Source organism: Otolemur garnettii, unplaced genomic scaffold, assembly GCF_000181295.1.
Source record: "Otolemur garnettii isolate 467f Iridium unplaced genomic scaffold, OtoGar3 scaffold00007, whole genome shotgun sequence".
In the NCBI taxonomy this organism is placed as follows: Eukaryota; Metazoa; Chordata; class Mammalia; order Primates; family Galagidae; genus Otolemur; species Otolemur garnettii.
This window is the reverse complement of record NW_003852402.1, coordinates 16,740,070-16,751,880: the sequence shown is the minus strand read 5'-3', so window position 1 is coordinate 16,751,880 and position 11,811 is coordinate 16,740,070.

The following is an 11,811-nucleotide window of genomic DNA, read 5'->3' as shown; positions in this document are numbered from 1 at the left end:
CCCAAGTAGCTGGGACCACAGGTGCCCACCACAACACCTGGCTATTTTTTGGTTGCAGCCATCATTGTTGTTTGGTGGGCCCGGGCTGGATTTGAACCCACCACCTTAGGTGTATGTGGCTGGTGCCTTAGCCACTTGAACCACAGACACCAAGCCAAAAGATCTATCATCTAGTCAATCACCAGGCCCTTATGAGTCTACTTCTTTAATTTACTTTCCATCCGTCTACCTCCCTCTACTCCCTAGACACCTCCTTAGTTCACGTAATGATTACATCTAGACTACGTGATAGCAAGAACTCTTAAATGGTAACCTTGTTTACTTTAGATAAATCAGAGAAAAATAAATAGAGTATGAGGCAAATATAGTAAAACTTTGACCATTATGAAATCTATAACAAAGGCTATATAAATTTGAGCAAAGAGAAAAATAAACAAAATAAAATGGAGGACCCAGAAACACACAAAAATTGACATTTAGGCCGGGCATGGTGGGTCTTGCCTATAATCCCAGCACTCTGGGAGGCCAAGATGGGTGGATTGCTTGAGCTCAAGAGTTTAAGACCAACCTGAGCAAGAGTGAATCCCCATCTCTAAAAATAGCCGGGCTTGGTGGTGCCTGTAGTTGCAGCTACTTGGGAGGCTGAGGCAAGAGAATTGCTTTGAGCTTGCTGTGAGCTATGACACCATAGTACTCCACCCAGGGTGACAATGTAAGATGCTGCTTGAAAAAAAAAAAAACTGGCATTTAACTTATGTTAAAATGATGAGGGTGGCTTGGCGCTTGTAGCACAGTGTTTATGGCGCCAACCACATACACCGAGGATGGAGGGTTCAAATCCGGCCCAGGCTGAGTAAACAACAATGACAATAACAACAAATAGCCAGGTGTTGTGGCAGGCACCTATAATCCCACCTACTTGGGAGGCTGAGGCAAGAGAATCACTTAAGCCCAAGAGTTGGAGGTTACTGTGAGCTGTGAAATCACAGCACTCTACTGACGGCAACATAGGGAGACTCTTGTCTCAAAACATAAATAAATAAATAAACAATGAGGAAAGGACAGATGTGTCAATAAATGGCACCACACAGAAGATATCAAAGTTGACCATTAATTCACATGACATACAAAAATAAATTTAAAATAAACCATGGATCTAACTGTGAATGGTAAAACAAGTAGGCATTTTAATTTTTTATGTATTTATTTTTTGAGACAGAGTCTCACTCGGTTGTCCTGGGTAGAGTGCTATGGTGTCAACACAGCTCACAAACCTCAAACTCTCGGGTTTGAGCAATCCTCTTGCATCATGCATCAGCTTCCCAAGTACTTCAGACTACAGGCTAGTTTTTCTATTTTTATTTTTTTGGTTGTTTATTTCTTTTGGAGACAGAGTCTTACTCTGTCACCCTGGATAGAGTGCTGTGGTGTCACAACACCTGGCTAGTTTTATCTATTTTCTCACTTTTGCTCAGGCTAGTCTGGAACTCCTAAGCTCAAGCAACCCCCCCCCCCCCAAACTCAGCCTCCCAGAGTGTGAGGATTACAGGTATGAACCACTGCACCTGACCAAGTAAGCTTTTTATAGAAGAAAACATAGGAAGATATCTTCATCATGATATCTTAGTAGGGAAATTTTTCAAATAGGTCAAAGAAACACCATGAAAGAAAAGACTGGGTAGGTGTGATGGCTCACACCTGTCATCCTAGCACTCTAGGAAGCTGATGCCAGCAGATTGCTTGTGTTCAGGATTTTGAGACTAACCTGAGAAAGAGCAACACTATGTCTCTAAAAAGAGCCAGCCATTGTGGTGAGTGCCTGTAGTCCCAGCTACTTAGGAGGCTGAGTGAAGAGGATAGCTTGAGCCCAAGAGTTTGAGGTTACTGTGAGCTATAATGCCACAGCACCCAACCCCAGGGGGACTAAGACTCTATCTCAAAAAAAAAAGATTGATAAATCTGACCATACTAAAATTTTCCTTTTCATCAAAAGAGGCTATAGAGGAGAAGAAAAGCCACATGTGAGAGAATATTTTACAGTACATGTAATTAACAGGGGCTTTCTATCTAACATACATAACTTCTACAAATCAATAAGAAAAAGAATCCAGTAGATGAATGAGAAAAATCATTTAAGATGTACTTTGCAAATGGGGATATCTAAACATTCAATGAACATATGAAAAGTGGCTTAACCTCATCAGTAATCTGGAAAATGCAAATTTAAACCACAAGCTACTTTTTACTTTTCTAATAAGTGAAAATTATGATGACTACCAGGAACAGATTTATTGTGTTTGTGCATCTATAAGTCAGGAAAACTTCTTTAGAAAACATTTTCATATTACCCAGTAACATGAAAGAGGCATGTTACCCTCCGATCCAACAATTCTAGTCCTTGATACATCCCAGGATACAGGTATGATAACAACATTGCTGGCCTTATCTCTCAATTACCAACAACCTAAGAGACCCTCAACAGTAGACTGGATACACTGGTATACTTAACTTGTACAATGAAACTACTAGAGCAATATGCAACAACAGGTGAAATGAAAAAATCTTTTAAAAATGTTTGAGGAAAGCAAATCACAATATAATAAATATACTAGGAGACTTTTTATATAAAGATCACAGACCTACAAACCTATTCGATAGTGAAAGAGAGATGCAAACAGCTGATGAAACTGTAATGAAAACCAAGTTACCTTACCATAAGAGTAAGGAGATGATTACCTTGTGGAGGGACTGGGATGGGCGCACACAAGGCTCTCAGGGATCTGGCAGTGCTGTTACTAACTGCAGTGTTGTCTTTCTTATAATAACTTGTTAAGCTGTACATTGAGGATTTTGCATTATTTTTGACTGTGTGCAATATTTAACAACAAAAAGAATTTCAAAATAAGATTCTAGAAGAAATAGATAAAAATTGCAAGACCTATATTAAAGTGGTGGAATTAGAGTACATTTTTCCATGTTTTCTGTTTTCCTCACTTTCCTTATACATGCTTTTATTGGTTTTATTTTTTAATTTAAAAAAGGACCTTCTTCTTCTTTAATTCACACTTCCATGACATTTCCCTGTACATGTCCCACCTCATGACTTCAGTGCACATTAGTACCTTCCTTCCAAATCATTCTCTATATCCTCCTACAGGTCCCTGTTACATTTGGAATTATCTACCACCGTCTCCTTAAAGCTTCAGCTGTTTTCATGGCATCTGTCTCCCTTCAGTCCTTCTAAGCTGCTGCTTCCTAAATGGAGCCATTCTTCCTTTTCTCTCAGTGGGAACACTCTTGAGAGGTCAGTTTACCTCCACTAAACATTTGCTTGACAATCAACTGATAGAACTTACAGAACTTTTCTTTTTCCTTAGAACTTTTCATAAATACATAGATTTAGGCTCCTAGAGCTTCCATGTCAGAATCTTCACAGGTAGGACATGGTCATATTTCTTTTTAAAGAGTATCACCAGCAATTCTATTGTCAATAAAGAAGATTTTGAGAATACTTCTACTATTCTATTTGAGACAGAGCCTCACGCTATCGCCCTGGTTAGAGTGTCACGGCATTATAGTTCACAGCAACCTCCAACTCCTGGGCTTAAGCGATTCTCTTGCCTCAGCCTCCAAAGTAGCTGGGACTACAGGTACCCGCCACAATGCCCGGCTATTTTTTTTTTTTATTGCAGTTTGGTCGGGGCCAGGTTTGAACCCATCACCTTTGGTATATGGGGTTGGCGCCCTACCCACTGAGCCACAGGCGCTGCCCAGCTGTAAAACATAGTGGTAACTTTAGCAGTGTCACAGAGCAAAAGAGATAAACTATAAAATACATGGATCTCCCAGCAAAGGAACGTAACCTAAAGCCTTTTCTCTCAGAACTAAGGAAAATAATAACTAACCCCTTGCTTTGCACCACTTGAGTGGATTGACAGAACTTATAAGGCATGAATGGAAATTTAAAAGATCCCAAATTAGGCATTACAGGCCTGTGGCTCATGCCTGTAATCCCAGCACTCTGGGAGGCTGAGGCAAGTGGATCACATGACCTCAGGAGCTTGAGAACAGCCTGAGCAAGAGCAAGACACCATCTCTACAAAAATAGAAAAAATAGCCAGGAGTAGAGCAGGTGCCTGTAGTCCCAGCTATTCTGGAGGCTGAGGCAACAGGATCACCTGAACCCGGGAGTTTGAGGTTGCTGTGAGTTGTGACACCATGGCACTCTACCCAGGGCAACAGAGTCAGACTGTCTCAAAAAAGAAAAGAAAAGAAAATCCCAAACTAAAAGCAAACTCATATATATGGCAAAGTTATAGTTTACAGTTTTCAAATTTAAAAAATAAGCAGTAAAACACTGTTGACTAATAAAAGAAGCTCTTTCCTACATTAAACAGTCAGATCTGCAGCAAAGATGGAAATCAAATTTCTCAACAAAACTCCGCCTCTGGATTTGGAGATGAGTAGGGAAAAGGTTGGACCAAGAAGTAGAACTAAATGAGGGACTCACGTGGAGTGATCACCCTTGTTTGTTTTCCCCACCTCTTTAAAGCACAATTACCAGCCACACATTTAGCCCTGGCTAGAGTAAAAATAATCAGTGTTCCTTGCTAAAGGAATTTAATGTGATGTCTGAAAAGTAAGTTCTGTGTTTTGCTCGCTGCCGACTCTCTCAGACGTAGGATGGTCATGTGTAAGGATCACTTAGAGAGACTGCAAAAATACAGACTACTGGACCACAGCCCCGAACTTTCTGATTCAGAAGGTCTTAGGGAGGCGTCAGGAATCTGCATTTCTTTTCTTTGTTAAGACAAGGGTGAAATAAAGTTTACTGAGGAAGAGAAAGGAGGCTTACAGAGTAAGAAAGCTTACAAAGTAGATGCATTCACCATAGACAGTGAACAAGCCTCCATCCTCAGGGCAAGTAGGCAGAGGCCTAAGAATCTTCCTTTCTAATAAATGTTCAAGTAATGCTGATACTGTTGGTCCATGAATCATACTGTGATGGGGGTGTTGAAAATAGATATTGAGGGCGGCACCTGTAGCTCAGTGGGTAGGACACCAGCCACATACACTGGGGCTAGCGGGTTAGAACCCAGCCTGGGCCAGCTAAAACAACGACAACTGCAACCATATCCGGACATTGTCGCAGGTACCTATAGTCCCAGGTACTTGGGAGGCTGAGTCAAGAGAACAGCTTGAGCCTGAGAGTTTGAGGTTGCTGTGAGCTGTGACAGCACAGCAGCCCACCAAGGGCAACAGCTTGAGACTTTGTTGCAAAAAAACAAGAGAGAGAGAGAGAGAGAGAGAGGGAGGGAGGGAGGAAGGAAGGAAAGAAAGGACAGAAAGAAAGGAAAGAAAGAGAAAATAAATATTGAGTAAAAACAAAAAAAGTTTGAATAAACGAAAGAAGGGCGGGTTCAGCACCTGTAGCTCAACAGGGCTCCAGCCACATACAGAGCAGCTGGCGGGTTCGAATGCAGCCCAGATTCGAATCCAGCCTGAATCCCACCAAACAATATCGACAACTACAACCAAAAAGAAAAATAGCCGGGCGTTGTGCGGGTGCCTGTATTCCCGGCTGCTTGGGAGGCTGAGGCGAGGGAATTGCTTAAGTCCAAGAGTTTGAGGTTGCTGTGAGCTGTGACACCACGGCACCCTACCCAGGGCGACAGCTTGAGACTCTGTCTCTCACACACACACAAAAAGAAGGGCAGCTAGAGTGAGCGACATAAAGTAAAACGCTCCTCATCCTAATGTCAGGGAAAAGCTGAGGCGATGGACCAGCTGTCCCCCTGCTCTCTAACCGTAAAACACGCCTGCAGGGCAGAAACCCCCTTCCTGTCAACTCGGTCTTCTCAAGCACCAGCACCTGGAGAGGAAGAGTAGGCGGCAGAGTCTCGGGATTCTGCCAGGTGGGGAGTTTCCAGGGAAAGGAAGCCTATATCCAGGAGTCCTGAAAAGTAAGGCTGCTTCATTAAGAAAAGAGGAAACATCAGCTCACCTGAGACGTGGCTCACAGAGGGGACCGCAGAGGGCAGGAAAGTGGAAAGCGGCAGACCTGACGGAGAGAAAGGAGTCCTGAGTGAACAGGGGCCGAGTCCTCTCCAGCTGGGGGTTCCCGTAGTCGCCACCAACACAGGGAACCTGGGGTGCGGGGCGCCCAGAGGCCGTTCCTCTCTGGCCTTGGGTCAGGGGACCGTCACCCGACCTGCATCCCCAGCACCATCTCAGGTAACCGTGGCCACCCGACGGCATGTTCCATCGGTGATGTTGCCAAGTGTTTCCAGGCTCCGCCCGGAATCACCGCCCCTCGCCGTCCGGCCGCGCTCCCGTTACACGAGGCGGGCGCCTCTCACCTGCCTCCGGCCCGACGCACCTGGACCCCGGGCTCCGCCCCGAGGGCGCGCGGAACTGCACCTGCCAGCCCCTCAGGGACCCACCAGAACAGGCCGCTGGCCTCAAAGAACTACACCTCCCAGAGGGGACCGCGGCCTCCGTGAGGGAGACACTCCCCGAGTGCCCCGCGGCCACCAGCAGCTCCAGGCGCCGCGGAGTGTGACCGCCGACAGCTACACTGCCCAGAACCCACGCGGCCTCCGTGCGGGGCAGGGGCGAGGGAGAAGGTTTCCCGCCCTGCTGTGACTCCCGAGCCACGCAGAAGCCGTCTGCGGGCAACCAGGCTTCCTAAAGCCGGTGGCGGCCTGCACCTGAGCCTAAAGCTGCCCCTGTCCGGCTACACTTCCCAGTCAGTTATAGGGTTAGGAAATGAGCAAACAGAGCAGACATCCTGGCGCTTTTGTGGTTAAGACTAAAGTTAATGCTCTTTTTAACTGTGTATGTGCTCAGCAGCAGTTGGTGCTGATTTACAGTTGTTTAATGGCATTTCTTAACACCTCGCTTTGTTTTGCTTCTTTTTACTATTTTAACTTCCGTTAAATAGGTTTATAAGGAGCTCGATAAACTTGGGTAGTTACTGAGTGCCAGATAGAGCCTCAGTCTCCCCTTTCAATCCAGTCATTTCGTTCAGCAGTTTTTTCCTCTGCGTCTCCGGACAAGGGGTTTCGTGGGACACTGACGTCTACGTGAGACTAAACTACCATGCTTAAATATGGGGGGGCTGAACCCCTTCAGTGTACCTGTAACCTAGTTGCTAAGATTTTCTGGGTTCATCTTCCTCTTGGTCTAAGCTGTTCCCTGAACGGTGAGAAACTTTCCCAGGTGTGTAGCTCTTTGCAGGGCACAAAGCCTTTCCCACCTACTGTCTCACTTTGATCTTCACAACCGCTCTGAGACACATTAGGGATAGGTCTGAGCACCCCAAAATGACAGATAAATAGACTGAGGCCCCCAAAAGAGAGGAGTTTGCTGAGGGACAATACTGAGGAAACAGCAGAGTCCAGGCCGCACCAGGGGTCCCTGACTCCAGCTGCTGGGCAGCATGGGGAACTATGACAGCCTCATCTGGGTGAAGGTGATGACAGTGAGTGTCGGACTTCCCCGTGGCACACATCACAGTTGCCCCATTCCTGGGTAGAACGCCTGCCTGTGCTGCAGAAGCCAGAAAACTTCACTATGTTTCCCAGACACTTTTGCACTAGTGCTCTCAGGGGTACAGAAACCCTGCCATCGGATGCATGTGCAGACTAGAATTTGGAACCGAGTTGCATGGGGGGAGACACAGGGCTTTTGCTGGGTGGATTGTAGCAGAGCATCTAGAGCCGGCAGAAGTGGTGGCCTCCCAGTTCCACAGCTTCCCGATGGAGGCAGCAGCCCCAGCCTCTTAGCCCAGGTTTGTAGTGTGTTTTGGGTCCTTGTTCCTGATCCCTCAGTCACTTAATAAGCTGAAAAAGAGAGAGAAAAAAATCTCCTTTTCTTCCGCTGACTCTAATGGATTCTGTTGTATGTCCTTGAGCCTTAGCAATATCACACCTTTGCCACAGTATGTGGAACAAGGCTCTTGGAAATCCCAACTCAATGAATGGTACCCCCACTCCTGCGAAGAAAGCAGGAGCCTTTTTCTCTCAGTATCCACATAGCAGTCCCAGGGAGCTCTTTGATTGGCTCTGCTTGTGTCAGTCATTATCTCTTGGACCAATCACAGTTGCCAGAGAGATGAATACAAGAATTGATTGCTCAGGTCCATATCATGCCCTATTCTTGTGGCTAGGCAGGGCCTGTCATCAGAGGTGGAATGAGAAAGCTTGGGGCATAGGTAAAGCCCACAGTCTGTCTAATACCCTCTACCTCACAGGAAGGAATTATCCATGAATCCCATGGGGGACATTGCTGTCATTAAACCCTGAGGGCAAGAGATTATTTCAAGAGTCCCCGAGTCCCTGCCCGGGGTGATCATGCCTATTCTCCACCACTAAGAGCTGGGTAGGATGCAGAACCGTCCCCATCTCTACCCCTGACAATGCTTTGGGTGGAAAGGGGGAAACTGAGGCTGGAGGGAGTGAGGGAGATGGGAGTTTGGTTCCAGGCCTCCTAAAGACTGTGTTTTGCTGGACTTGGATCCAGACAGACGTGGGCTGTTGGTGATCCTGGCTGGGGCTCCTGTCTCAGAGCCCCATCTGCAGGGTGACAATGATCATGACCTCCTTGCAGGACTGCAGTGAAACCTCAGTGGGATGGTGTGTGTGCAAATGCCTCCCCTGGGTCCTGGGCTTGGCAGGATCCTCCTGGCAACAGAGGGACTTGATTCCTTGGGGAGGGAAGAAAGTGGGGTGTCCGCCAGGCCTTTCAGCAAGAAGGGTGCTGCAGAACAACTTTCCCGTTGCTAAGGTGACCAGACTCTCCATGAATCAGTCTTATTTTGGAACTTGGCCCACACAGCAGTGGCTTTGTCCCTGGCCCTCCTGCTGTAGCCTTTGTCCCATGGGCCTGTGCCCTGATGCCCAGGCACAGCGGGTCTGAACCAAACATAGCCCTGGCCAGGATGGGCAGGCGGAGGGAGAGAGCAGCCCCATGGGACCTCCGAGCCCCTCCTGCCAGCCACCCTACATTGGCCTCTCTGGCCTGGACTGTAGGCAGAGAACTGTGGGGTGACCTCTCAACCTCTCATGTGGGCCTGTTTCCTTGAGAGTGAAAAGCGGATGGTATTTCTTGCTGTGCCTCCCAGAATGGGAGGCAATGTCCAGCCCTGATGGGATACTTTGGGTCCCCTGCCCTTTCAAGTCCTGATATTGGTGCTGACACTGTGGGTTCTGAGGTCTTCGGGCTCCTCTTCCCTGAGGTTATGCAGTTTCCAAACCTCCTCACCATCTCCGCAGCACTCCATCATGTGTGATAGTAGCCCAGATGTGGCGCTCAGCCTCTTCCTCATTTTCCATGAAAACGCTCTCAGGGATGGGACAGCAGGCTTTATGGAAAGGGGGTAGATTTACGCTGAGCTGCAGTTTCATGAGAAGCTCCTGCTCTTTCTACTTGTAGGTCATTGCCCATCACCCTGAGCACACCTCTTGGGGGTCCTGGCCTGCATTTTCACAATCTTCATAGAAGATTCTGATACCAGACAGGTTGGAAAGTGTTGGTCTAGTCCTGTCCTTTCACATTATAATTAGGGAAAGTGAGGAAGGAGTAGACGGACAGATGACTCAGAGGGCAGCTCACAGTCCGGTAGGCGAGGCAGACACATAAACCACTGAGCAAAATGCCACCAGCAAGTGGCACAAAGAAATGTCCAGGGTGCCTATAGGAGGGGCTGGCTGGCTGTGGGTCTGTAGGGGGAGGAGGGGGTGAGGAATTGAAAGCTTCCCTGGACCCTGCCCACAGAACTTTCCGGACTGGCTTCTCCTCAACTCCCAGTGCAGCAGCAATTCCTCACAACAGTACCTCACCCTCTCCCCTCCTTTGTGGTTCTCTGAGCCTCTTTGTCACCCAGATTCTTTCTGAGTGTTTTCTGGATGTTGAGTTTGTTCTAAAGCAGTGGTTCTCAACCTGTGGGTTTAGACCCCTTTGGGGGTCAAATGATCCTTACTGAGGGGTCACCTAGGACCATCCTGCATATCAGATATTTACATTAGGATTCATAACAGTAGCAAAATTAGTTATGAAGTAGCAACAAAAATGATTTTATGGTTGGGGGTCACCACAACATGAGGAATTGTATTAAAGGGTTGCAGCATTAGGAAGGTTGAGAACCACTGTCCTAAAGGTTGTGGTTCCCTCCACAGAGACGAGTCCTCAGGGCACCAATGTCCTCCCCAGTGCCTAGACTCCTGGGTGGGTCACCAGGTCCCTGTGTGACTTTGGCCCTTTAGGGCCCCAGCACCACCTGCTCCTTAAAATATCAGTCTGCTCCGCACCCGACTCCAGGTGGGGAGAATGAGTTCAGGAATTGCAGTTAGAAGACCAGGTTCCCACCTGCTCTGGTTCTTCCAGCCAGAGTGTGCTCCAGAAGCCTCAGTCTTCCTGTCTCCGGTGGGGAAACTAGAGCCTCACCCTTACCCCTGGGCACTGCTGTGCAGACCAGACTTGGAGATGTGTGGGACAGTGCTTTGTAAACTGTGAGAGTGGAGCAGATGGAAGCATTACTATCTGTACTGCCTCCCCGGCAGGGCTGGGGTTCCCAACTCACAGGAGGGTTTTTGCTGGGTGCACAAGGAACCCCTTTGCCTCTTGGGATCTGCTCCTCACCTGCTGTGTGACCTGGGAAGGTTACTGACCCTCTCTGCGCTTCAGTCTCCTCTTCTAGAAAACGAGGGTGCCAAAATGCCCACCTCTCATATGATGCCTGTGAGGAAGTAACGTGTATGGAGAACCTGGCCTATAGAATGGGTAACACAGCCTTAGCTTTCCCCCACATTTGAAGGAGGGTTTTATTTTATTTTATTTTGAGACAGAGCCTCAAGCTGTCACCCTAGGGAGAGTGCTATAGCATCACAGCTCACAGCAACCTCCAACTTCTGGGCTCAAGCGATTCTCCTGCCTCTGCCTCCCAAGTAGCTGGGACTACAGGCGCCCACCACAACGCCCGGCTACTTTTTGGTTGCAGCTGTCATTGTTGTTTGGCGGGCAGGGCTGGATTTGGTCCCGCAAGCTCTGGTGTATGTGGCTGGCACCTTAGCCACTTGAGCCACAGTCACCAAGTCTATTTTATTTTATTTTATTTTATTTTTATTTATTTGAGACAGAGTCTCTCTCTGTTGCCAGAGGTAAAGTGCTGTGGCATCAGACTCCTGAACCCCAGGAGTCCAGGTCTCAGTTTCTGGATGCCATGTCTGAACCCACCCTGGTCTAGAGGGAACCTGAAATCATACCAAGTATTTTCTCTGACCGTGAAATAGAAACAAGAGGGACATTGGAAACTATACAAACACGTGGAAATTAAACAATGTGCTCCTGAATGACCGCTAGGTCACTGAAGAGATGAAGAAGGAAATTAAAAATCTTCTCAAAACAAATGAAAATGAAAACACAACATATCAAAATCTATGGGATATAGCTAAAGCAGTAATAAGAGGACAGTTTATAATGATTAGTGCCTACATCAAAAAAGCTTCAAACAAACAGCCCACCAATACAGCTCAGATGACTAGAAAATCAGGGCCAAACAAACTCAAAATTAATAGAAGAAAAAGAATAATAAAGCGGGGAGTGGAAATGACTAAAATTGAAACTCTAAAAAATACAAAAGATTATATTACAAAAATTTGGCTTTTTAAAAAGATAAACAAAATCGATAGAACTTTAGCCAGGCTAATGAAGAAAGAGAATCAGAGAGACAGAGGATAGAGATTGAGAAACAGACAGGGAGAGACAGAGGATAGAGACCGAGAAACAGACAGGGAGAGACAGAGGATAGAG